Source organism: Aotus nancymaae, unplaced genomic scaffold (assembly GCF_030222135.1).
Source record: "Aotus nancymaae isolate 86718 unplaced genomic scaffold, 86718_ANA_hifiasm-v0.15.2.pri h1tg000040l, whole genome shotgun sequence".
NCBI classification, from domain to species: Eukaryota; Metazoa; Chordata; class Mammalia; order Primates; family Aotidae; genus Aotus; species Aotus nancymaae.
Genome location: NW_026988454.1, coordinates 48,592,944 through 48,620,918, shown reverse-complemented (window position 1 = coordinate 48,620,918; position 27,975 = coordinate 48,592,944). Strand labels below are relative to the sequence as shown.

General features: G+C 37.9%; 1 long non-coding RNA gene across 1 annotated transcript in view; it reads left to right on the top strand.

The window, feature by feature from the left end:
* Window positions 1-27,975, top strand: part of LOC135268335 (uncharacterized) — a 105,299-nt gene that overhangs the window by 10,843 nt on the left and 66,481 nt on the right. The window lies entirely within an intron of this gene.

Sequence of the window (27,975 nt, the reverse complement as noted above, 5' to 3'; positions counted from 1 at the left end):
CCAGTTTCAGGTGAGATCAACCACATTTCCAGGTGTGGTGGCTCTGGTGAGAGACTCCTTCTGAGAAAAGCAGAGGGAAAAGTAAACGGGACTTTGTCTTGTACTTTAAGTACCAGGTTGGCCACAGCAGGGTAGAGCACCAAGTGGGCTTTTAGGGTCCCCAATTCCAGGACTTGACTCTTGGATGATATTTCTGGACCTGCCTTAAGCCAGAGGCAGGAGAATTGCTTGAAACCAGCAGGCAGAGGAGAGCCCACTTTGCTGAAGTATTAGCCTCAGGCCTGTCAGCATTCACTGCAAGCTGAAGGAAGAGACCTTTGGCCATAGGTGAACACTGGTAGTAACCTGGTAATACTTCCTGTGGGACTGGTGGTGGTAGCCACAGACTGAGGCTCCTCTGCCTGTAGAAAGGAGAGGGAAGAGTGAGAGGGACTGCATTTTGTGGTTTGAGTGCCAGCACAGCTACAGAACAGTGTAACTCCAGGTAGATTTCTAGGGTTTTTTACTTCAGTCCCTGGCTCAGGGAAAAGATCTCTGGACCCACCTGGGGCCTGAGGGAACTTGTTTCCCTGAAGGGAAGGATGCAAGCTTGGCTGGCTTCACCTACTGCTAATCGTAGAGCCCTAGGACCTTGAGCAAACATAGGCAATAGCCAGGTAGTAGTTACTGCAGGCCTTGGCCACGCCCCAGTGCTTTGCTGGCTTCAGATCTGACCCAGCACAATCCCAGTGGGTTGTGGCCACTGGGGTGCTAGTGTCACCCCTTCTCCAGCTTCAAGCAGCTCAGAACAGAGTCGGGGGAGGGAGGGAGAGAGAGAGAGAGAGAGAGAAGAAGAGAGGGAGAAAATAAAACTCTGGGAAAAAGTAAGGTAAGTCTGCCTGGTAGTCCAGAGAGTTCTTCTGGGTCTAATCCAGACTACCAAGGTGGTATTTCTGTGATTCTGCAGGAACCATAGCATTACTGGGCTTGGGGTGCCCCCCAATGCAGATATAGCTTAGATTACAACATCCAAGCCCTTTCAAATATCTGAAAAGCCTTCACAAGAATGGGTGCAAACAACCCAGCCTGCAAAGACAACAATAAATAACTAATTCTTTAATGCCCAGACACTGACAAACATCCATAAGGATCAAGCCCATCCTGGAAAACACGACTTCGCTAAATGAACTAAATAAGGTACCAGGGACCAATCCTAGAGAAACAGGGCTGTGTAACCTTTCAGAAAGAGAATTCAAAATAGCATTTTGAGGAAATGCAAATAAAGATCACACAGAGAAAGAATTCAGAATTCTGTCAGATAAATTTAATGATGAAATTGAGATAATTAAAAAGAATCAAGCAGAAAATTCTGGAGTTGAAAAATGCAATTTGCATCCTGAAGAATGCATCAGAGGCTTTTAATACTAGAAATGATCAAGCAGAAGAATGAATTAGTGAGCTTGAATACGGGCTATTTCAAAAGAGATAGTGGAGACAAAAGAAAAAAAGCGTAAAAAGAATGTAGCACACCTACAAGATCTAGAAAATAGCCTTAAAAGAACAAATCTAAGTTATTGGCCTTGAAGGGGAGGTAGAGAAAGAGAGGGGTAGAAAGTTTATTCAAAGGGATAATAACAGAAAACTTCCCAAGTCTAGAGAAAGATATCCATGTCCAAGTACAAGAATGTTATAGAACACCAGACAGATTTAATCTAAAGAAAACTACCTCAAGGCACTTAGTAGTCAAACTCCCAAAAGCCAAGGATAAAGAAAAGCAGCAAGAGAAATTACTTAAAACTTAAATTAACTTAAAAGCAGCAAGAGAAATGAAATGAATAGCATACAGTGGAACTCCAATACATCTGGTAGCAGATGTTTCAGTGGAAAGCTTACCGGCCCGGAGAGAGTATCATGACATATTTAAAGAGCTGAAGGAAAAAATCTTTTACCCTAGAATACTATATCCAGTGAAAATATCCTTCACACGTGAAGGAGAAATAAAGATATTCCCAGACAAAGTCTGAGGGATTTCATCACTACCAGACCTGTCCTACAAAAACATTCTAAAGGGAATTCTCCAGTCAGAAATAAAAAGATGGGCCAGCCATGGTGGCTCACACCTGCAATCCCAGCACTCTGGGAGGCCGAGGTGGGTGGATCACTTGAGGTCTGGAGTTCAAGACCAACCTGACCAATGTGGTGAAATCCCATCTCTACCAAAAATACAAAAATTAACCAGGTGTGGTGGCACATGCCTGTAGACCCAGTTACTCAGGAGGCTGAGGCAGGAGAATCCCTTGAACCCAGCAGGCAGAAGTTGCAGTGAGTCGAGATCACACCATTACACCACTCCAGCCTGGGCAACAGAGAGAGACTTCATCTCAAAAAATTAAAAAATTAAAAAAAGAAATAGAAGGATGTTCGCCTGTAATCCCAGCACTTTGGGAGGCCAAGGTGGGAGGATCACTTGAGGTCAGGAGTTCAAGACCAGCTTGGCCAATATGGTGAAAGAGTGTCTCTACTAAAAATATAAAAGTTAGCTGGGCATGGTGGCACACACCTGTAATCTCAGATACTCAGTAGTCTGAGGCATGAGATTCACTTGAATCTGGGAGGCATAGGTTGCAGTGAGCCAAAATCATGCCACTGTACTCCAGCCTGGGTGACAGAGAGAAACTCAGTCTCAAAAAAAAAAAAAAAAAAAAAAAGAATGTTAATGAGCAGTAAGAAATCATCTGAAGGTACAGAACTCACTGATAGTAGTTAGCACAGAGAAGAACCCGGAATATTATAACACTGTGATTCTGGTGTATAAACTTCTCTTAGGTAAAAAGACTAAAAGAGGATCCAATAAAAAATAACAACAAGAACTTTCAAGGCATAGAAAATATAATAAAATATAAATAGAAAAAACAAAAACTTTTTTTAATTTAAATTTTAATCACAAGTTAATTTTACATGACAATTTCAAACTTAAACTGCTCTCCTTTATAATTATTCCAACTTTTTTTTTTTTTAATGAAAGAAAAAAAGAGCAAGAGAAAGGGGGAGAGAGAACAGGAGTCTTGCTCTATTGCCCCGGCTGGAATGCAATCTAAATATAGGTATTAAAAACCTCTTTTATGCCGATAATTGTGCTTAACAGTGGAGACAGGAAGGAATAAGGGAAGAAAATAACAAACAGCCAACCAATATTTCATTTAAGTCTGTGAAATGCTATGCTAATGCTGAAGAGTGATTTACTTCCAATTATGTGGTCACTTTCAAAATAGGTGTAATGTGATACTGAGAAAAATGTATGTTCTGTGGACCTGGGGTGAATAATTTTATAAATATTCACTGAGTTTACTTGTTCCAGGTCTGAGTTCTAATCATAGATGTCCCTGTCAATTTTCTATCTCGTTGATCCATTGAATATTAACAATGTGGTGTCAAAGTCTCCTGCTATTATTGTGCGGGAGTCCAAGTCTCTTTATAAGTCATTAAGAACTTGTCTTATGTATCTGGGTGCTCCTATATTGGGTGCATATATATTTATGATCATTGACTCCTGTTGTTGCATTGATCCTTTTACCATTATGTAATGTCTGTCTTTGTTTCTTTTAGTCTTTGTTACTATTAAAGTCTATTTTGTCCAGATCCAAAAGTTACAACTCCTGTTTTTTTTTTTTTTTTCTCTCCATTTGATTGGTGAGTCTTCCTCCAATCCTTTGTTTTGAGTCTTTGTGTGTCCTTGCTTATGAGATGGATCTGGATACAGCATACTGATGAGTTTTGACTTTTTATTCAATTTGCTTGTCTGTGTCTTTGATTGGGGCATTTAATCCATTTAAATTTAGGATTAATATTGATATTTGTGAGTTTAATATTGTCATTTAATGCTATCTGGCTATTTTGCCCATTAGTTGATATAGATTATTAATTACGGAGATACTCTTTACCTTTTGGTAAGTTTTTGGGATGACTGATACTGATTGTTCCTTTCTGTGTGTAATGCTTCTTTCAGAAGCTCTTGTAAAGCAGGCCTGGTGGTGATGAAATCTCTGAGTGCTTGCTTGTTCGTGAAAAATTTTATTTTTCCTTCATTTATGAAGCTTAGTTTGGCTGGATATGAGATTCTGGGTTGAAAATTCTTTTCTTTGAGGATATCGAATATTGACCCCCACTGTCTTCTAGTTTGTAGGATTTCTGCTGAGAGATCTGCTGTGAGTCTGATAGGCTTCCCTTTATGGGTAACCTGACCTTTCTCTCTAGCTGCCCTTAGAATTTTCTCCTTTATTTCAACCCTGGTGAATCTAACGATTATGTGTCTTGGGGTTGTTCTACTTGAGGAATATCTTTGTGATGTTCTCTGTATTACCTGGAGTTGAGTATTGTCCTGCCTTACTAGGTTAGGAAAGTTTTCCTGAATAATTTCCTGAAGAATATTTTCCAGCTTGGATTCATTCTCTTCATGACATTCAGGTACACCTATCAAAAGTAAATTAAGTCTTTTCACATAGTCCTATATTTCTTGGAGACTTTGCTCATTCCTTTTTACTCTTTCCTCTCTAATCTTGTCTTCTTGTTTCATTTCATTAAGTTGGTCTTCGACCTCTGATATCCTTTCTTCTGCTTGATCAATTCGACTGTTAAAACCTGTGCATACTTCGCGGAGTTCTCATGTTGTATTCTTCAGTTCCATTAATTCACTTATATTCCTCTCTAAATTATCTATTCTCATTAGGATTTTGTCAAACCTTTTTTCAAGGTTCTTAGTTTCATTACATTGGGCTAGAATATGTTCTTTTAACTCAGAGAAGTTTCTTATTATCCACCTTCTGAAACCTAATTCTGTTAATGGAATGCACTCGTTCTCCATCAGGCCTTGTTCCCCTAATCATGAGGAACTGTGATCCCCTGTAGAGGGAGAGGCATTCTGATTTTGGGTATTCTCAGCCTTTTTACGCTGGTTTCTTCCCATCATTGTAAATTTATCCACCTCTCATCTTTGTAATTACCAACTTTCAAATTAGGTCTCTGAGTGGATGTCAAACTTGTTGATTCCCAGTGCCGGAATCTGAGCAACCCACTGCGCCAGCTAAAACAGCAGCATTAAGATTCATGGTGCTTTTCTGCCCGGGAATCTCTGGTCTGGCTTCCCTCTTGAGTCCCTTTTTCAATCAGCTGAATGGGCGACTCTTCCTTCCCAGAGCTCCAAACGTCGACCAAAAGGGGACCCAGTCCCGTTTACTCTGCACCGAGAACCGCCATGCCAAGGCGCCAGCAAAACCGCCGTGCCAGCCACAAGAGTCGCACTGGCGACCTGTGGGGCTCCTCTACTGGGAATCTCCTGGTCCGTGAGCAACAGAAATTCTTCTGAAAGTGTGGCGTCCTCTCATTCTCGTTGCTTTCACTGGGAGCTACAATCCTGAGCTGCTAGTAATCGGCCATCTTGGATCTCTCTCCAAACAAAAACTTAAAAAGTGAGGAGACAAAGCGAAGGTGTGGAGTTTTTTATTAGTTTATGTAAACAGTGTTAAATTGCTGTTAGCTAAATGTAATGGGTTATAAGATAGTATTTGCAAGCCTCATGATAACTTCAAATCAAAAAACCTGTAATAGATACATAAATAATAAAAAGCAAGAAATTAAATCATACCACTAGAGAGAATCACCTTCACTGAAAGGAAGACAGGAAGGAAGGTGAGAAGGAAGAGAAGACCACAAAACAACCAGGAAGCAAGTAACAAAATGGCGGGAGTAAGACCTTACTTATCAGTAACAACATTACAGGCAAATGGACTAAACTCTGTAATCAAAAGACATAGATTGGTTAAATGGATAAAAAGATAAGACCCAAAGATCTATTGCCTATAAGAAACACAGTTCATCTATAAAGGTACATATAAACTGAAAACAAAAAGATGGAAAAAGATATTCCATGCCAATGGAAACCAAAAAAGAGCAGGACTAGCTATAACTACATCAGATAAAATAGATTTCAAGACAAAAACTATAAGGAGAGACAAAAAGATCACTATATAATGATAAAGGTCAACTCAGAAAAGGGGTATAACATTTATATACACATTCTTTTCCTCAGCACATGGATTATTCTCAAGAATAGACTATATGTTAGGTAACAAAACAAGTCTTAAAACATTTTTAAAAAATGAAATAGTATCAAGCATCTTCTCTGACCACAATGGAATAAAACTAGAAATCAATAACGAGGAATTTTGAAAACTATACAAACACATGGAAATTAAACACTATGCTGCTGAATGACCAATGGGTCAATGAGGAAATTAACTGAAAAATTTCTTGTAACAAATGACAGTGTAACACAACATACCAGAACCTGTGGGATACTGCAAAACTAGTACTAAGAGGGAACTTGATAGCTGTACGTGCCTACATCAAAAAAGAAGAACAACTTTAACCTAACAGTGCATCTTAAGGAACTAGAAAAGCAAAAGCCATCAAACCCAAAATTGGTAGAAGACAAGAAATAAAAATCAGAGCAGAAATAAAATTGAAAAACACAGTACAAAGGATCAGCAAAACTAAAATTTGTTGTTTGAAAACACAAAATTGACAAACCTTTAGCCAGTCTAAGAAAAAACAAGACCCAAATAAAGAAAATCAGAGATTAAAAAGGAGACATTACAACTGATACTGCAAAAATTCAGAAGTTTATTTGTGGCTACTATGAACAACTTTATGTCAACAACGTAGAAAACCTGGAAGAAATAGATAAATTCTTAAACACATATAACCTACCAATATTGAGCCATGAAGAAATCCAAAACCTGAACAAACCAATAACAAGTTGCATCACAGGACTCTTTACAGACTTTCCCCAGCACCAGCCCAGAGTCTGATAGCCCTGCTGGGTGGCTAGACCTAGAAGAGCAATAACTATCCCTGCAGTCAGGCTCCCAGGAAGCCCCATCCCAGGGCTTATCAAAGGATCACTGTGTGGGATGAAAGACTCTGAACAGCAGCCTTTGAGTTCCACATTTTTCCACTAAAATAGTCTACCCAAATGAGAAGGAATCAGAGAAACAATTCTAGTAATATGACAAAACAAAGTTCTATATCACTCCCAAAAGGCCACACTACACTAACTCCCCAGCAATGGATCCAAACCAAGAAGAAGTCTCTTAATTGCTACATAAATAATTTAGGTTAAGCTACTGAAGGAAGTACCAGAGAAAGGTGAAAAGAAACTTAATGGAAAAAAAAAAAAAAACAGGATATGAATGAAAAATTCTCCAGAGAAGTAGATATTAGGAAGGAAACACAATCACACTTCTGGAAATGAAAGACACACTTAGAGAAATACAAAGTTCACTGGAAAGTGTCAACAATAGACTAGAACAAGTAGAAGAAAGGGCTTCAGAGCTCAAAGGTAAGACTTTCCAATTAACTCAATCAGACAAAGACAAAGAAAAATAAATTTTAAAAAATGAACAAAGCCTCTAAGAAATTTGGGATTATGTTAAATGCCAAAACCTAAGAATAATTGGTGTTCCTGTGAAAGAAGGGAAATCCAAAAGTTTGAAAAATGTATTTGAGGAAATAATCAAGGAAAACTTTCATGGCCTCACTAGAGATCTAGACATCCAAATACAAGAAGCTCAAAGAACACCTGAGAAATTTATCACAAAAAGATCATCATCACCTAGGCACACAGTCATCAGATTATCTAAAGTCAAGAAGGAAAGAATCTTAAGAACTATAAGGCAAAAGCATCAGGTAAGCTATAAAGGAAAACCTATCCCTAACAGCTAGTTTCTTAGCAGAAACTCTACAAGACAGAAAAGATTGGGGTCCTATCTTTTGCCTCCTCAAACAAAATAATTCCAGCAAGAATTTTGTATCTAGCAAAACAGCTTCATAAATGAAGATAAAAGTCTTTTTCAGGCAAATGCTGAGAGAATTTTCCACTATTAAGCCAAAACTACAAGAACTGCTAAAAAGAGCTCTAAATCTTGAAACAAAACCTCAAAAATACACCAAAATAGAATCTCCTTAAAGCATAAATGTCACAGGGCCTATGAAACAATAACACAATGAAAAAATGTATTCAGGCAACAACTAGCATGATGAATAAAACAGTACCTCACATCTCAATGCTAACATTAAATATCAATGGTCTAAGTGCTCCATTTAAAAGATACAGAATGTAAGAATGGATAAGAACACACCAACCAATTATCTGCTATCTTCAGTAGACTCAGCTAACACATAAAGACTCACATAAAGTTAAGGTAAAGGGGTAGAAAAAGATATTCCATGCAAATGAATGCCAAAAGCAAGCAGGAGTAGCTATTCTTATACCAAAAGCAACAACAGTTAAAAAAGACAAAGAGAGCATTATGTAATGATAAAAGGATCAATCTAATAGGAAACTATCACAATTCTAAATATATATGCACTTAACAGTAGATCTCACAAATTTATAAGACAGTTATTAGACCTAAGAAATGAGATAGATGGCAACACAATAATACTGGGGGATTTTAATACTCTACTGATGACACTAGACAGGTCATCAAGACAGAAATTCCAATATACTTAAACTATACCCTGGAACAAATGGACTTAATAGATATTTACAGAACATTCTACCCAACAACTACAGAATACACATTCTTTTCATCGGCACATGGAACATTCTCCAAGATAGACCATATGATAGGCCACAAAACAAGTCTCAATAAATTTAAGAAAAGCAAAATTATATCATGTGCTCTCTCAAACCACAGTGGAATAAAATTATAAATTAATTCCAAAAGGAACCCTCAAAACTATACCAATACATGGAAATTAGATAATCTGCTCCTGAATGACCCTTGGGCCAACAATGAAATCAAGAAGAAAATTAAAACAGTTTTTGAACTCAATGATAATAGTGACACAACTTATCAAAACCTCTGGGATACAGCAAAAGCAGTGCTAAGAGAAAAGTTCATAGCATTATATGCCTACATCAGAAAGTCTGAAAAACCACAAATAAACAATCTAAGGTCAAAACTCAAGGAGCTAGAGAAATAAGAACAAAAAAAATCCAAACTCAGCAGAAGAAAAGAAATAACAAAGATCAAATCAGAATAAAATGAAAGTGAAACAAAAATTACAAAAGATATATTAAACAGAAAGCCGCTTCTTTCAAAATATTAAAAAATATATGGACCATTAGCGAGAGTAACCAAGAAGAGAGATCCATATAAGCTCAATTAGAAACAAAATGGATGATACTGCAACTGATATAACAGAAATACAAAAGATTATCCACGGCTACTCTGAACACCTTTATTTGCACACACTAGAAAATGAATAAATCCCTAGATATATACAATCCTCCTAGATTAAATCAGGAAGAAATAGAAACTCTGACAGACCAATAACAAGTAGCAAGATTGAAACAGTAATAAAAAATTTACCAATGAAAAAAAGTCCAGGACCAGATGGAGTCACAACTGAATTCTATCAGACATTCAAAGAAGAATTGGTACCAATCTTAAACTATTCCAAAAGATAAAGAAGGGGAAATTCTCCCTAAATCATTCTTTCTTTTCCCTTCCTTTCCCTTCCCTTCTTTTTTTTGGGGGGGGGTTGGGGGGACAGGGTCTCACTCTGTTGCCCAGTCTGGATTGCAGCGGTACAGTCTCGGCTCACTGCAACTTCTGCCTCCCAGGCTCAAGCAATCCTCCTCCCTCAGCCACCCAAGTATCTGGGACCACAGGCACACGCCTCCATACCTGGCTAGTTTTTTTGTATTTTTGGTAGAGGTAGGGTTTCACTGTGTTGTCCAGGCTTGTCTCAAACTCCTGAGCTCAAGCAATCCACCCACCTTGACCTCCCAAATTGCTGGGACTACAGGCATGCACCATGGCATCTGGCCCCTTTCTAAATTATTCTGTGAAGCCAGTATCACCCTGATACCAAAACCAGGAAAGGACATAGTGAAAAAAGAAAGCTACAGACCAATATCCCTGATGAACATAGATGCAAAATCCTCAACAAAATACTAGCTAACCAGTTCCAACAACATATTAAAAAGATAATACACCATAAGCAAGTGAGTTTTATACTAGGGATGCAGGGATGATTTAAGATACACAAGTCAATAAATGTGTTACATTCACATAAACAGAATTAAAAATCATACGATTACCTCAATAGATGCAGAAAAAGCATTTGACAAAATCCAGCATCCCTTTATGATTAAAACCACAGCAAAATTGACATAGAAAGGACACACCAGTAATAAACCAAATTCAGTGTGATACATTATATCAACAGAATGAAAGACAAAAACTATATGAACATTTTAATTGATGCTGAAAAATCATTTGAAAAAATTCAACATTCCTTTATAAGAAACACTCTCAAAAAGTTGAGTATAGAAGGAACATAGCTCAACATAATAAAATCCATATACCGCAGACTCACAGCTAGTATCATAGTGAATGGGGAAAAACTGAAAAAAAGGCTTTACTCTGAGACCTAGAACATGACAAGGATGCCCATTGTCATCACTGCTGTTCAGCATAGTACTGAAAGCACTAGCTAGAGCAATCAGACAAAAGAAAGAAAGAAAGGACATCCAAATTGGAAATTAAGAAGGCAGATTACCTTTGTTTGCAGATATGATCTTATATTTGGAAAAACCTAAAGACTCCTACAAAAAACTAGTAAAACTGATAAATTCAGTAAAGTTGCAGGATCCAAAACATAAAAAATTAGTAGCATTTCTGTATGCCAAAAGCAAACAATCTGAAAAGGAATCAAGAAATTAAGCCCATTTACAATAGCTCAAGGAAAATTAAATTCCTAGGAATTTAGCAAATAAGTGAAATATCTCCACAAGAAAAACCATAAAACATTGCTGAAAGAAATTGAAGAGGACACACACACACACAAAAGGAAAAATACTCCATTTTCATGGATTGGAAGACTAAATATTGTTAAAATATTCCCACTACCCAAAGCAACCTATGGATGTAATGCAGTTCCAATCAAAATACCTATGACATTCTTCACAGAAACAGAAAAAAAAAATCTTAAAATGTGTATGGAACCACAAAAAACCCACAATAGCCAAAGTTATCCTGACCTGAGCAAAAAGAACAAAACTGGAGGAATCACATTACCTGACTTCAAATCATACTACAGAGCTATAATTAACCAAAACAGCATGGTACTGGCATAAAAACAGACACATAGACCAGTAGAACAGAATAGAGAACCAGAAACAAACCCATACATCTCCAGTGAACTCATTTTCAACAAAATTGCCAAGAACATACATTGGAATAAAGAACAATCTCTTCAATAAATAGTAGTAGGAAAATGATATACGTATTCAGAAGAATGAGACTACACCCCTACCTCACACTATAAAGCTACCCCAAGAAAACATTGAAGAAACTCTGTAGGACATTGGAGTGGGCAAAGATTTTTTGAGTAATACCCCACAAGCAGAGGCAATCAAAGCAAAATTGGACAAATGGGATTACATCAAGTTAAAGACTTCTGCATAGCAAAGTAAACAATCAACAAAGTGAACAGATAACCCACAGAATAGGAAAAAATATTTGCAAACTATTCATCTACCAAAGATTAATAAGCAGAATATATAAGAAACCTAAAAAAAAAAAAATCTATGGGAAAAAAATCTAATAATTAGAAGAGGGGCAAAAGATCTGAATAGACATTTTTCAAAAGAAGATGTACAAATGGCAAACAGGCATATGAAAAGGTGCTGAACATCACTGATCGTCAGATAAATGCAAATCAAAACAACAATGAGATATTATCTCACCCTAGTTAAGATGACTTTTATCAGCTGGGCACGGTGGCTCATGCCTGTAATCCAGCACTGTAGGAGGCCGAGGCAGGGGATCACCTGAGGACAGGAGTTTGAGACCAGCCTGCCCAACATGATGAAACCCCGTGTCTACTAAAAAAAAAAAAAAAAATTAGCCGGTGTAATAGCACATGCTTGTAGTCCCAGCTACTTGGGAGGCTAAGGCAGCAGAATCACTTAAACCCAGGAGGCAGAGGTTGCAGTGAACCAAAATCATGCCATTGCACTCTAGCCTGGACAACAAGAGTGAAACTCTGTCTCAAAAAGAAAAAAAAAAGGCTTTCATCCAAAAGACAGGCAATAACAAATACTGGTAAGGATATGGTGAAAAGTGAACCCTTATACACTGTTGGTGGGAATGTAAATGAGTGCAACTACTATGGAGAACAGCTTGGAGGTTCCTCAAAAAATTTAAAATAGACCTACCATGTGATCCTGCGATCCCACTGCTAGGGAATCAGAATGTTGAAGAGATACCTGCACGCCTATGTTTGCTGCTGCATTAGTCATAATAGCCAAGATTCATGAGCAACCTAAGTTTTCATCAACAGATGAATGGATAAAAAAATGTGGTACAAATACACAATGTAGTACTTTTCAGCCATAAAAAAGAATGAGATGCTGTCATTTGCAATAACATGGATGGAACTGGAGGTCATTATGTTAAGTGAAATAAGCCAGTCACAGAAAGATAAACTGCATGTTCTCACATATTTGTGGGAGCCAAAAATCAAAACAATTGAACTTGTGAAAGGAAAATAAATCTTGGGTCCCCCAAATCGGTAAGCTAAAGGGAAGGATCAAGCTGAGAACTGCTTAGGGCCCACCTGCTTCCCATTCAAAGTCACTCCTCTGCTCATTGAGATAAATACATATCTGATTGCCTCCTTTGTAGAGGGTTATCAGAAACTCAAAAGAATGCAACCATTTACTTCTTATCTACCTATGATTTGGAAGTCCCCTCCCGGCTTTGAGTCTTCCTGCCTTTGCTTTGAGTTGTCCCACGTTTTCAAACTTAACCAGTGTTCATCTTGCATATGTTGATGTCTCATGTCTTCCTAGAATGTATATAACCAAACTGTGCTCTGACCACCTTGGGCACATGTCATCAGGGCCTCCTGAGGCTGTGTCACAGGTGCATGTCCTTAACCTTGACAATATAAACTTTCTAAGTTAACTGAGACCTGGCTCATATTTTTGGGGTTCACAAACTGATGGAGATAGAGAATAGAATGATGATTACCAGAGACTTGGAAGGGTAGTGGGTGGGTTGGGGAGGGGGGTGAAAATGGGAATAGTTAATGGGTACCAAAAAATAGAAAGAATGAATAAGACCTAGTATTTGCTAGCACCCACAGGGTGACTATAGTCAAAAATAATTTAATTGTACATTTAAAAATAACTAAATGTGTATAATTGGATTGTTTGTAACACAAAAGGTAAATGCTGAGGCAATGGATACCCCATTTATCCTGATGTGATTATTATGCATTGTATGCCTGTATCAAAATATGTCATGTAACCCATACACCTACTATGTACCCACAACAATTAAAAACTTATAAAATAAGAGATGATGAAAATTCTAGACCCTCCCAAAAGGGTATTTAATATACCTTAATTCTTACCTTTTTCCATAGGGTCCATTTATTGTTTTGATGTGTGCTGTAAACTAAAGTAATAAATATTTGTCTTCAGAGACAGTTCTAGGATAGGCAGTTGGTATTGCTAAATCCTTCATAGACTCTGTAAATTGGAAGAATTGTTTTCCCTGTGCCACTCCTCAATTAATCAACAAAGAAAAAATTTCAGGCTATAATATTTTATAACCTAATACTTGAAAGAGCCAGTTAATAGAAGTCTTAGACAAACTTTTATTTGTTCTCTGAAGCAACAGTCTTTAAAATGAAGGGGTGTGCAAAAGCCTTGTGATGCAAAGTAACTGTTAGAATTTCTATTTATATTTATTCACTTTTGAATCTAAAAATTAGGCATTTATGGATTTATTGTTAAAAAAAAAAACATTGAATCCTTATGTTTCTGTCAGACAGGCAGACACTTCTCAGGTACAGGTCTTGAGGTCTCCTGAGTGGGGAGCCGGAGGTCTGCAATTAGAGGGCTGATCATTAACACCCTAGTCAATTTCCTTGTTTTCTGCTATGAATATTTTGCAGTTTGCATATACTTCATCAGTTTGCCCTACAGATTACATATTTCTAAATTTAAATTAACTTTGAAAAAACTTAGACTACACCACCTGCTGTCCTTAGCCATGAGGTATACCTAGAGACCTTGAAATATAAATGCCATCAATATAGTGATAGTTTTTTTTCTTACTTTAAAAAACGTTTAGCTGGACATAGTGGCTCACGCCTATAATCTTAGCATTTGGAGGGCCAAGGTGACAGTATCGCTTAAGGACGGGAGTTCAAGACCAGCCTGGGCAACACAAGGAGACCCCCATTTCTACAAAAAATTTAAATAAAAATTAGCTAGTCAGGGTGGTGTGTGCCTGTAGTCTTACCTACTTGGGAGTCTGAGAAAGGAGGATAGCTTGAGCCCAGAACTTTGAGATTACAGTAATTATGATTGCACCACTGTCCTCCAGCCTGTGTGACAGAGCAAGACCCTGTCTCAAAATACAACAAAATATGCATCTATATAAGTTAGTTACTTCTATGGGATAGTGTGCTTATGAGTGTTTTACTATGGACATGTGATGTAAAAAACAATATTGCTCTAGGGACTAGGGTGGACATTTTTGAAAAAGCTAGTTTTTCTTTATTTCTATCATTTTATAGTAAACTGTGCATCAAGCTCTCCTGGGTGTACTTGTTAAAAGGCTAATTCCTTGGCTCTCCTGAGACTCACAGATAAAAATCTTGGGAGGTGGGGCCCTGAAGTCAGTATGTTAAACAAGTAACCTAGATGAGTTGTGCACACCAACATTTAAGAACCACTGCTTTGGATGATGTTTAAGTAGTTCAGCAATTATTTCCCCCCATTATTAACTCTCAACAATTCCTGAGCCCATTTATACCTATATTGATAAAATTAAGGTATTGTAAAAACTCAACTGAAGGTAGCTATCTGAAGGTATTTTTGAATTCTCCTTGTTTCCCTTGAAAAAGTTTCATCTCCTGCTAAAATGTTGTTGACAGAAAAAAATCAATCTATTTGTTACATGCTCATGCACTGTGTTAGTGTCTAGTTTACCCAAAGCTACTGGGAAGCTAAAAGACACCTTGCTGAGTCAGCAAGACTAGATGCAAAACTCAATTTAGAAGATACTACTCATAAACGTAAGTTTAAATCTTTATACAAACTTCACAGCTTCAAGTAAAGCTGAGACAAGCAAAGTGCCATTAAGGGGGCAGAGAGTTGGCTGGGTTAACAAAGATAATTCTGTGGATATTATTTCCCAGTGTATGTGTTTTTAAGGAGTTTTTGTTGCAAGTAACAGAAGCAAACTCAAAATAGCTTAAACAAAAGTATTGTGAGGATGCTGAGTTTCTTCTGGAGAGGAGAAATTCAGCCAAGTCTCAGGGAAGGGTTTCAACAAGAAATTGTCAGAGATCTTTGCCTCTTCAGTCTCTACGTTTCTACTTATTTGCTCCATTTTTTTCATAGGTTGACTTTCTCTGTTCCTTATTTTGGTTGAACTTGGTGACCTTGCACCTCGGAGGCTTACGTGTTACAGGTGCATAAAATTAAATCAACGCTTTCCATGCCCAATTCCAAATTATTGGTGAAAGAATTAGATTCGCCCAGTTACAACTCTGTGCTGATCTTTGGTCTAATTAGCTGCAGCCAGGATGGCCACGTCATATAGTTGAACATGACTGCCAGGGGCTAGCCCTGTGGATCAAGGAATGTTTATATGGGTAGTCTGTAGAGAAAATAAAAGTCTTATTCACTCATTGACTAGACACAAATCCCTATTCTTAGCAGCCCCAAAGGTGTAATTTTGTGGAGCCTACACACCTACCCACCCACCCACTCAATACTGGGACCTAGATCTCCTGTTGCATCTCATTTTATTAAACATCTAATATTGAGTAAATTATGAACTGTTTTTTTATTACTAGAACACTTTAAACTTGGTTCTGATTGCTAGACTGATCTTTGTGGATGGATCAGTCTACTGATCCATAGTCATAGTAGAAGGATGTCATAGTAGAAGGATGAATTTCCTCTATTTGCTGACAGTATTCTTTTTTACATTAATGTTTGTAGCTTTATTCATAAGAATAAAAAACTAGAGACAACCCCAATGTCTATCAACAAGGAAATGGATAAACAAATTATGGCATATCTGCAATGAAATACTGCTCAGCAAGAAAGAGGAACCAACTGCTGATACACGCAACAATTTGGATGACTCTCAAATGCATTATGCTAAGCAAAAGAAACCTTACACAAAAGAGTGCAATCTGTATGACTCTCTTTTATTTTCTTTCAACTTTTAAGTTCAGGGGTACGTGTGCAGGATGTGCAGGTTTGTTTCATGGGTAAATGTGTCCCATCGTGGTTTGCTGCACATATCATCCCATCACCTAGGTATTAAGCCTGCATCTATTAGCTATTCTTTGTGATCCTCTCCCTCACACCCCCCACCCCCGACAGGCCCCAGTGTGTGTTGTTCCCCAGCATGTGTCCATGTGTTCTCATCGTTCAGCTCCCAATTACAAATGAGAACATATGGTGTCTGGTTTTCTGTTCCTGTGGATAACATTCTTTAGAGCACAAATTGTGGTCCTATTTTTTAATTATTAGTAGAAAAAAGTGGCTTGACATCAACTACAAATGTATTTTTAGTAGTAACTGGTACATTGTAGTTATTCAATAAAGCTACTAAATGAAAATAAAATCAGGACTTTTTCGCAATCTATAATTGGTTTATAAGATTGCCACCCAGAAATTGAATTGTAGCTTTCTAGAAGGACATTTTGCAACTACATCATACACTGGGAAGTCAAGCAGCTCTGCAATGATGCTTCGGGGTGCATAACTAGGCTATTCTTTGGCCATAGTAGATGATATCAACAGCTGCTTTAAAAATGTTCCAGCCAAAATTATTTCAGCTATGATTTATGATGTGGAACTCTGGAAATACAGTAAAGAGGGCTTTTTAAAACTAAAATAGATTCAATTATTATAGAAGCAGCTTTCTGGGGAAAACTTTCATTTTGCTTGAAATGAAATGAAAATGGCCATAACATAGGCTATCTCAGATTTCATAATTTTATGTCATCTACTATTTCCATATGGCTCTATCATCAGAAATATAAAATAGCAGCATTATGGGTATTATCATTAATAACTTGCCAGATTGCAACCTCTTACTGTCAGCCAAAAGCCTAGCTGAGAGAAGTGACATTTAAGGAAGGTTGTCCAAGGGGCTTTTCATTCCTTTATTCTCAATTTTATCCTTAGATTAGGTTAGGCCACTGAACAGCTACTACTTAGTAGTCTGGCACATTTTGCATAATCTTACATTGAGTTATTCTTAAATGCTGTTAATTTCCCTTTTTATCAAAGGTTAATTCAAGAAACAGCTTTGTGAAACCACAGCTTTTGTTGTAAAAATAATTGAGAATATCAATCATGACATCATCTAAATGTCTCCTATTGAAAAGTCCTAAATGAGGAATTCCTTTTAGAACTCAAAGCTAGGAAAGCTTTTTCTCCTGAGAATTCTTCCTCTTTTAAGGTAAGAGTCATATAATCACACATCTTTAACCGTAGCTGAAAGTTGCATAGAGAAAATATTGAAGTTGAAGCCTGGTTATGTTGGCCTTCAGTTACATTTGTATTCTCCTTTCAATTAGTCCTGATTTTCCACAACTATTAGTAGCTTCAATAAAGAATATACACTTTTGAAAAGTATCTGTTCATATCCTTCATGCACTTTTTGATGGGGTTGTTTTTTTCTTGTAAATTTAAGTTCTTTGTAGATTATGGATATTAGCCCTGTGTCAGATGGGTAGATTACAAAAATTTTTTCCCATTTTGTTGGTTGCCGGTTCACTCTAATGATAGTTTCTTTGGCTGTGCAGAAGCTCTTAAATTTAATTAGATCCCATTTGTCTGTTTTGGATTTTGTTGCCATTGCTTTTGGTGTTTTAGTCATGAAGTCCTCGCCTATGCCTATGTCTTGAATGGTATTGCCTAGGTTTTCTTCTAGGGTTTTTATGGTGTTAGGTCTTATGTTTAAATCTTTAGTCCATCTGGAGTTAATTTTTGTATAAGGTGTAAGGAAGGAGTCCAGTTTCAGCTTTCTGCACATGGCTAGCCAGTTTTCCCAACACCATTTATTAAACAGGGAATCCTTTCTCCATTGCTTGCTTTTGTCAGGTTTGTCAAATATCAGATGGTTGTAGATGTGTGGCATTATTTCGAAGGCCTCTGTTCTGGGTTTTATACTAGTACAATTCTGTTTTGATTGCTGTAGTCTTGTAATATAGTTTAAAGTCAGGTAGCATGATGCCTCCAGCTTTTTTTTTTTTTTTTTTTGCTTAGGATTGTCTTGGCTATGCAGACTCTTTTTTGGTTCCATATGAAGTTGAAGGTGGTTTTTTCCAGTTCTGTGAAGAAGGTCAACGTCAGCTTGATGGGTATAGCATTGAATCTATAAATTACTTTGGGGAGTATGGCCATTTTCATGATATTGATTCCTCCTAACCATGAGCATGGAATGTTTTTCCATCTGTTTGTATCTTCTCTTATTTCGTTGAGCAGTGATTTGTAGTTCTCCTCGAAGAGGTCCTTCACATCACTTATCACTTGTATTCCTAGGTATTTCATTCTCTTGGTAGCAATTATGAATGGGAGTTTGCTCATGATTAGGCTTTCTGTTTGTCTGTTATTGATGTATAGAAATGCTTGTGATTTCTGCACATCAATTTTGTATCCTGAGACTGCTGAAGTTGCTTATCAGTTTAAGGAGATTTTGGGCTAAGACAATGGGGTCTTCTAAATATACAATCAGGTCGTCTGCAAATAGAGACAATTTGACTTCCTCCTTTATGCTTTCTTTTTCTTGCCTGATTGCTCTGGCCAGAACTTCCAATACTATGTTGAATAGGAGTGGTGAGAGACGGCACCCTTGTCTTGTGCCAGTTTTCAAAGGGAATGCTTCCAGTTTTTGCCCATTTAGTATGATATTGGCTTTGCGTTTGTCATAAATAGCTTTTATTATTTTGAGATACCTTCCATCGATACCTAGTTTATTGAGAGTTTTTAGCATAAAGGCTGTTGAATTTTGTCAAAGGCCTTCTCTGCATCTATTGAGATAATCATGTGGTTTTTGTCTTTGGTTATGTGATGGATTACGTTTATAGATTTGTGTATGTTGAATCAGCCTTCCATCCCAGGGATGAAGCCAACTTGGTCGTGATGGTTAAGCTTTTTGATGTGCCGTAGGATGGGTTTGCCAGTATTTTATTGAAGATTTTCACATCAATATTCATCATGGATATTGGCCTGAAATTTTCTTTTTTAGTTGTGTCTCTGCCAAGTTTTGGTATCAGGATGATGTTGGTCTCATAAAATGAGTTAGGGAGGATTCCCTCTTTTTGTATTTGGAATAGTTTCAGAAGGAATGGTACCAGCTCCTCTTTGTACCTCTGGTAGAATTCGGCATTTTTGCAGCCAACAAACATATGAAAAAATGCTCATCATCACTGGTCATTAGAGAAAGGCAAATCAAAACTACATTGAGATACCATCTCTCGCCAGTTAGAATGGCGATCATTAAAAAATCTGGAGACAACAGATGCTGGAGAGGATGTGGAGAAATAGGAATGCTTTTACACAGTTGGTGGGAGTGTAGTTAGTTCAACAATTGTGGAAGACAGTGTGGTGATTCCTCAGGGATCTAGAAATACAAATTCCATTTGACCCAGCAATCCCATTACTGGATATATACCCAAAGGATTATAAATCACTGTATTATAAAGACACATGCACACATATGTTCATTGTGGCACTGTTTACAGTAGTAAAAACTTAGAACCAACCCAAATGTCCATCAATGATAGACTGGATAAAGAAAATGTGGCACATATACACCATGGAATACTATGCAGCCATAAAAAAGGATGCATTCATGTCCCTTGCAGGCACATGGATGAAGCTGTAAACCATCATTCTCAGCAAACTGACACATGAACAGAAAATCAAACACCATATGTTCTCACTCATGAATGGGTGTTGAACAATGAGAACACATGAACACAGGGAGGGGAACATCGAACACTGGGGCCTATTGGGGGGTAGGGGAGCTAGGGGAGGGATAGCAGGGGGTCGGGGGGTTGGGCAGGGATAGCATTAGGAGAAAACCTAATGTAGATCATGGGGGGATGGATGCAGGAAACCACCATGGCACATGTATACCTATGTAACAATCCTGCATGATCTGCACATGTACGCCAGAACTTAAAGTATAAAAAAAAATATATACACTTTTAGTGTCTTCTCTGTAGTCACTTGTGAACCTTTTTGATTGAAGCAGTGTATGAATTTTTCACATGTATATTCATATACATTAAATATAAAATGGCAATGAACTTAAAATTTCAAGGAATTTGTCTATGTACAGTCATATACACAAGCATGCATGTATACACATAGACATGGCATCAGTTTCTCTGTTAAAGATACATACCTATTGAGAGAGATCCAAGATGGCTGATGATTAGCAGCTCGGGCACGTACCTCCCAGTGAAAGCGCAAAGAACGAGAGGACGCCACACTTTCAGACGAATATTCGTTGCTCACGGACCAGGAGATTCCCAGTGGAGGAGCCCCACGGGTCGCCAGGGCGACTCTTGTGGCCGGCGTGGTGGTTTTGCTGGTGCCTTAGCACGCCAGTTCTTGGTGCAGAGTCCGGAGATTCCCGGGCAGAAAAGCACCATCAATCTTAACACCACTGTTTTGGCCGGCTCAGTGGATTGCTCAGATCTCGGCGCAGGGAATCAACAAGTTGGACGTCAGAGACCCAGTTAGAAAGCCGGTAATTATAAAGACGACAGACGGACAAATATATAATGAAGGGAAGAAACCAGCGTAAAAAGGTAGAGAATACTCAAAATCAGAATGCCTCTCCCTCTACAGGGGATTGCAATTCCTCATCAGTAACGGAACAAGGCTTAATAGATTACACGTGTGTTCCAATAACAGAAGCAGGTTTCAAAACGTGGGTGATAAGAAACTTCTGTGAATTAAAAGAACTTGTTTTAACCCAATGCAAAGAAACTAAGAACCTTGAAAAAAGGTTTGACGAACTGTTAACGAAAATGGACAATTTAGAGAAGAATATAAGTGAATTGATGGAGCTGAAAAACACAACACGAGAACTTCGTGAAGCATGCACAAGTTTAAACAGTCGAATTGATCAAGCAGAAGGAAGGATATCAGAAGTCGAGGACCAGCTCAGTGAAATGAAACGAGAAAACAAGAATGCAGAAAAAAGGATGAAAAGGAATGAGCAAAGTCTCCAGGAAATATGGGACTATGTGAAAAGACCTAATTTATGTTTGATAGGTGTACCTGAATGTGATGAAGAGAATGAATCCAAGTTGGAAAATACTCTTCAGGATATCATTCAGGAAAATTTTCCCAACCTGGCAAGGCAGGGTAATATTCAACTCCAGGTAATACAGAGAACACCACAAAGATATTCTTCAAGAAGACCAACCCCAAGGCACATAATTGCCAGATTTATTAGGGTTGAAATGAAGGAGAAAATACTAAGGGCAGCCAGAGAGAAAGGTCAGGTTACCCATAAAGGGAAACCTATCAGACTTACAGCAGATCTCTCAGCAGAAACCCTACAAGCCAGAAAAGAGTGGGGACCAATATTTAACATCCTTAAAGAAAGGAACTTTCGACCCAGAATTTCCTATCCAGCCAAACTAAACTTTATGAGCGAAGGAAAAATTAAATCTTTTGCGAACAAACAAGTACTTAGAGAGTTCACCACCACCAGGCCTGCTTTACAAGAGCTTCTGAAAGAAGCACTATACATATAAAGGAACAACCAATATCAGCCTTTCCAAAAATATATCAAAAAGCAAAGAACTTTAACACAATAAAAAATTTACATCAACTAATGGGCAAAACAGCCAGCTAGCATCAAACACCGGTATTAAACCTATATATATTTTAATTGGATAAAAAGCCAAAACCCATCGGTATGCTGCATCCGGGCCCATCTTACATGCAACAATACACAAAGACTCAGAGAGAAGGAGGAAGATTTACCAATCAAACAGAGAGTAAAAATAAACTAATAAACAAAAAACAGGAGATGCAATTCTCGCCTCTGATAAAGTAGACTTTAAAGCAACAAAGATCAAAAGAGGCGAGGAATGACATTACATAATGGCAAAAGGATCAATGCAACAAGAAGAGCTAACGATTCTATAGATCAACGAGATAGAAAATTAACAAGGATATTCAGAACTTGAACTCAGACCCGGAACAAGTAAACTTAATAAACATTTATAGAACTCTCCACTTCAAATACACAAAACATACATTACCACCTCACACCTATTCCAAAGGTGACTATATAATTGGAAGTAAATCACTCCTCAGTAATCGCATAGCATTTCATAGGTTTAAATTAAATATTGGTTGGCTGTTTGTTTGTTATCTTCTTCCCTTATTCCTTCCTGACTACATCATTAAGTATAATTATCAGTATAAAAGAGGTTTTCAATACCCATTACTAAATTGCATTCTAGCCTGGGCAAGAAAGCAATACTCCCATTCTCTCTCCCTCTTTCTTTTCCTTCTCCCTCCTCCCCATTCTCTCTCTCTCTTTCTCTTCCTTTTTCCTCTTTCCTATTCTCTCTCAAAAAAAAAAAAAAAAAAAAAAGATACATACCTATTTCATTCAATTCATCTAGTAACCTAGTAGGAATCCGGCATTGTACTAGAAGGGAAAGTCCAAAGATAATTACACAGTAATTGACTTCAAGACCATTTGGGAGAACAGAAAACAAGTCTTTGCTCCTGTATCACCTTTTAATAACGCTAACCTGGATCATTCCATTTAATACTGTATTATGTCCACCTCCTCTCAGCTCCCACACTTCTGATCCCCCTGTCCTACTATTTCTTGTAGTACTTACCACTTCCCAACGTTCAGTGTATTTATGGTCATTCTTTATTTTCCCTGCCTCTAGGCTGAGTTCCATGAGGACAGGGATACATGTGTTTTGTTCAATTTGTCCCAACCATGTTAAGTAATACCTGGCACCAAGTAAATATGTTGAATGAATAGCTGTTAAGTGCTATGGGTGCACCTAGGAAGGAATGTATAATTCAGTGTGAGGGCATGAAAAAAGCCTTTGCAGGGCTCCAAAAACTGGGAGATAAGAAGTGTGAATGCCTCGGAATCAGATACGGTGGTATGTGCCTGTAATCCCAACTACTTGGGAGGCTGAGGCAGGAGGATCACATGAGCCCAGGAGTTCCCAACCAGCCTGGGCAACACAGCCAAGAACCCATCTCTAAAAAATAATAAATAAAAATAAATGCCTTGGTAATACTAAACATATTACCCATAAGTTAGTCTGTACATGACACTCCCTTGGCATCTGAGGTATCTTAGGTTACTGTTCTCTGTGTATTCCAAGCACCTTCTGTTCAGATACTGCTACTTAAACATATGCTGAGGTACCAAATAGCACAACATTCATACAGAAAATGGCATGGAGAAGAAAGCAAATGGAATGAATCTTAAACAGAAGGGATTTCACCTTAACTTGTAAATATAGCAATTTATAATATAACTTACATATTGTGTTTATTTAGAATCCAATGCAGAGTCACTGAGATAGTACCCCATTATTTAGTCCTTTTAAATTGTGGTAAAATATACATAACTTTAAATTCCCATCTTAACCATATATACGTATCCAATTCAGCAGCATTAAGTTCATTGATAATGTTGTGCAACACCACTACTATCCATCTCTAGAACTTTAAAAAAAAAATCCAAACAGAAATGCTGTATCCATTAAATAACTCCCTCATCCCCCCATAAAATCAACCCTTGGTAACATCTTTCATTTCTATCCTTATGAATTTGCCTATTCAGGTAAACGGAATCATACAGCATTTGGCCTTTTCTGGCTTACTTAGCATAACGTTTTCAACGTTCACTCATGTTGTAGAATGTATCAGAATTTTATTTCTTTAAAGGTTGAATAATGTTCCAATATATGTTTATACCGCACTGTTTTTCCATTCATCTGCTGACGGCCATTTGGGTTGTTTTCACCTTTAGTCTATTGTGAATAATGATGCTAGCACCGTTAGTGTACAAGTATCTGTTTGAGTCCCTGCTTTTGGATATATACCTAGAAGTAGAATTGCTGGATCATATGGTGATTCTGTTTAGCTTTTTTAAGAACTGCCTGTTTTCTACAGTGATTTTGCCATTTGATATTCCCACAAGGGCTTCAGTTTCTCCACATCCTTAGCAACATTTGTTATTTTTTGTCTTGTTTTTTATAGAAGCCCTCCTAATTAATAAATTATAATGAAGGATCTTGTTGTCTCACCTCTATTTTTGACTTACATTTCCATCATAACTAGTGATGTTGAACATCTTTTTGTCAGCTTATTGGCCATTTGTGTATCTTCTTTGGAGAAATATCTATTCTTTTGCCCAATCTGAATTTTGTTGCTGAGTTTTAGAAATTCTTTTAAGAGACAGGGTCTCACTGTCACCCAGGCTGGAGTTCAGTGACATGATCACAGCTCACTGCAGCCTCAGACTCCTGGGGTCAAAGTGATTCTCCTGCCTCAGTCTCCCTAGTAGTTGAGACAAGTGTGTGCTATCACATCCAGCTAATTAAAAAAAAAATTGTACAGAGAGGGTCTTACTGTGTTGCCCAGGCTAGTCTCCAACTCCTGTCCTCAAGCGATACTCTGGCCTTGGCCTCCCAAATTGTTGGGATTATGGGTGTGAGCTGCCACACCCAGCTAGAAATTATGTATCCTGGATATTAATCCCCTGTTGGCTATATGCTTTGCTAATATTTTCTCCCACTTTTAGGGTGTCTTTTCACTCTGGTGATAGTGTTCTTTGATGCACAAAAATTTTAAATTTTTACAAAGTCCAATTATTTTGCTTGTTGCCTTGCTTTTGGTGTCAGAGCTAAGAAATCATTACCAAATCTAATGTCATCCAATGTTTACTTCTAAGTTTTATAGTTTTAGCTTTTGTGTTCAAGTCTTTGTTCCATTTTGAATTTTTGTACATAAGGTGAGGGTCCAACTTCATTCTTTTGCATGTGGATATCCAGTTTTTCAAGCACCATTTGTTGAAAAGACTGCCTTTTCCTAATTGAATGGTCCTATCAGCCTTGTTGAAAATCATTTGGCCAGGCCGGGCGCGGTGGCTCACGCCTATAATCCCAGCACTTTGGGAGGCCGAGGCAGGTGGATCGCGAGGTCAAGAGATAGAGACCATCCTGGTCAACATAGTGAAACCCCGTTTCTACTAAAAATACAAAAATTAGCTGGGCATGGTGGCATGCGCCTGTAGTCCCAGCTACTCGGGAGGCTGAGGCAGGAGAATTGCTTGAACCCAGGAGGCGGAGGTTGCGGTGAGCCGAGATTGTGCCACTGCACTCCAGCCTGGGTAACGAGCGAAACTGCGTCTCAAAAAAACAAAAAACAAACAAAAAAAGAAAATTACTTGGCCGTATGTGAGGGTTTATTTCTGTGCTTGCTAGCCTATTTCAAACAGGTTTTGACTGCTAATAACAGCAAATCAGAATTATATTGTTAAAATTAAATACTGCTACATTAAGAAAATTACAGAGAGGTGGTTAATATGTAGTAACCTTCCAAACCAAAATTAATATAGTTTAATCCAGTATCACAATGGTGTCTTGTGACAGAGAATGTTAAACTATTTGTGATAAAATGAAAGGAAAATCCAGTGGCACATGCCTGTAATCCCAGTACTATGGGAGGCCAAGGAGTATTGTTTGAGCTCAGCAGTTTGGGACCAGCCTGGGAAACATGGCAAAACCTCATCTCTACAAAAATATAAAAGTTAGCTCAGTGTGGTGGCATATGGCTCTAGTCTAAGCTACTCAGGGAGCTCTAGTCTGAGCTACTCAGGGGCCTTAGGTGGGAGGATTACTTGAGCCCAGGAGGTTGAGGCTGCGGTGAGCTGTGATCATGATGCTGCACTCCAGTCTGGGTGAGAGTGAAATCCTGCCTCAAAAAAAAAAATTAAAAATTAAAAATATAGGAAAAATTAGGCATCTTATTTTCAAAGAGTATCTCCATTTCAAATTATGTTGTTGATTTTGTTAGAAAGATAGAATATGTTTATTTATGAAAACAAGAGACTACCTATGGATAATTTTTAGCTGAACTCAAAGCAAGACATTGCTCTCAAAACGTTTTCATATGCTTTTATCATAAACAGAGTTTTGGAATCTGATACTTAGAACTAAGAAACCTGATCGTGATATATTTCTAAATATTTAATTTGTATTGCTTTTCCTTTTTTTGAGAGGGTTGCACCTCCACTCACTGCAACCTCCTCCACCTCTCAGGTTCAAATGATTCTTCTGTCTCAGCCTCCCAAGTAGTTGGGATTACAGGCACACACCACCACACCCAGCTAATTTTTGTATTTTCCGTAGAGATGGGGTTTCCCCATGTTGGCCAGGATGGTCTTGATCTCTTGACCTCATGATCTACCAGCCTCAGCCTCCCAAAGTGCTGGGATTACAGGTGTGAGCCACCGTGCCTGGCCTTTGTATGACTTTTTGACAAACTTTTGTATACAGTTCCTGTGGACATGAGTAAAGCATTTCCAACTATGTTGTACTTAACATTTTTCCTTTCCCACCCTCTAATCCACATTAACACTCTCTACAACATAACGAAAGACACAGAAAAACAAACCAATCATGGTTTAGCTAATCAAGATGCCCTCTTTGCTTGAGCTGCAGTACAGACTGCTGTAAATACAAAGAAAATATTCCTTACTATTCACCCCTTAGGACCTATCTCTTCACTCCAGATTTAAAATCATAGTGTTTGGAGAAAAGCCACAAGTTAGAAACTCAATGTTTTGTGATGAAAAGGTAAATCTTTTAAGATACGGTGTCAGTGAAATTTATTACCTACATATAATTGGTTATGAAGAAGTAACAGAATGAGATAAGAACTAAGCATCTTGACCTATATGTAGAAATCAATTTGACATCTAAGGTAATGCAATTAATAGTATCTGTTCACTGTGCTTTTACTTCTAAAATCCTAGCATAAAACTAATCAGGGTACTTTAATGATATTTACATTATCACTTCTCTGCAAAAACCCTGGCTCCTTTGACCTCCCTCCTTCTGTTGTACTTACCCAACACTATCCTAATCCTGGTAAGTCCAAATATCCCTTCCTAAAAACTTGCATGCTAGTAGCTGAAGATGGTTAAAACCCACACTCATGCTGATAGGTTTCAATATATATAGTTTCTGACCTCAATTATCCCTGAGAATCCTTTTACAGTTTTTTAATATATTTGCTCTTCTACTTTTCAAGACAACTATTTTCTCATCTGTGGAAATTTATACCTTCCCTAAGACCTTTCATAAGCTATCTCATATTATCTTCTGGGAAGGTAGGGTGGAAGGTATATTTTATTATATAGCCCAGAAGACTGAGTCACAGAGGTTAAGATACTTGGTGGAACAGCAAGTGCTAACCTCACAGAAAGGAGCTTCCTATCACTGGAAGTATAAAAGTTCAGTCAGGGATGTTAGGAAGAAGATTCAAGTATTCTATAGGTGGTTGGTTCCCTTCTCTTCCTGTCCTTTCAATTTCTCTCTCTCTCTCTCTCCTCCAGCATAAAAGCATGATAAAAGTCTCCTAAAGACACAAACAAAGCCCATCTTCACCCTTCCCAGTCTATGACTTTTTACTTTCTCTTTCCTCTTCCCTGTATTACTAAGTTTTTTTCAAAGAGAGGTTTTTACTCACTGTCTCAACTTCCTTGACTTCCATTTCCCTCTTTCCTAGAATCTGGCTTTTGTTGCCACTGTTACCCTGAATCTGCTTTTGCTAAGACCGTCTTGTAGTTGTCAAAG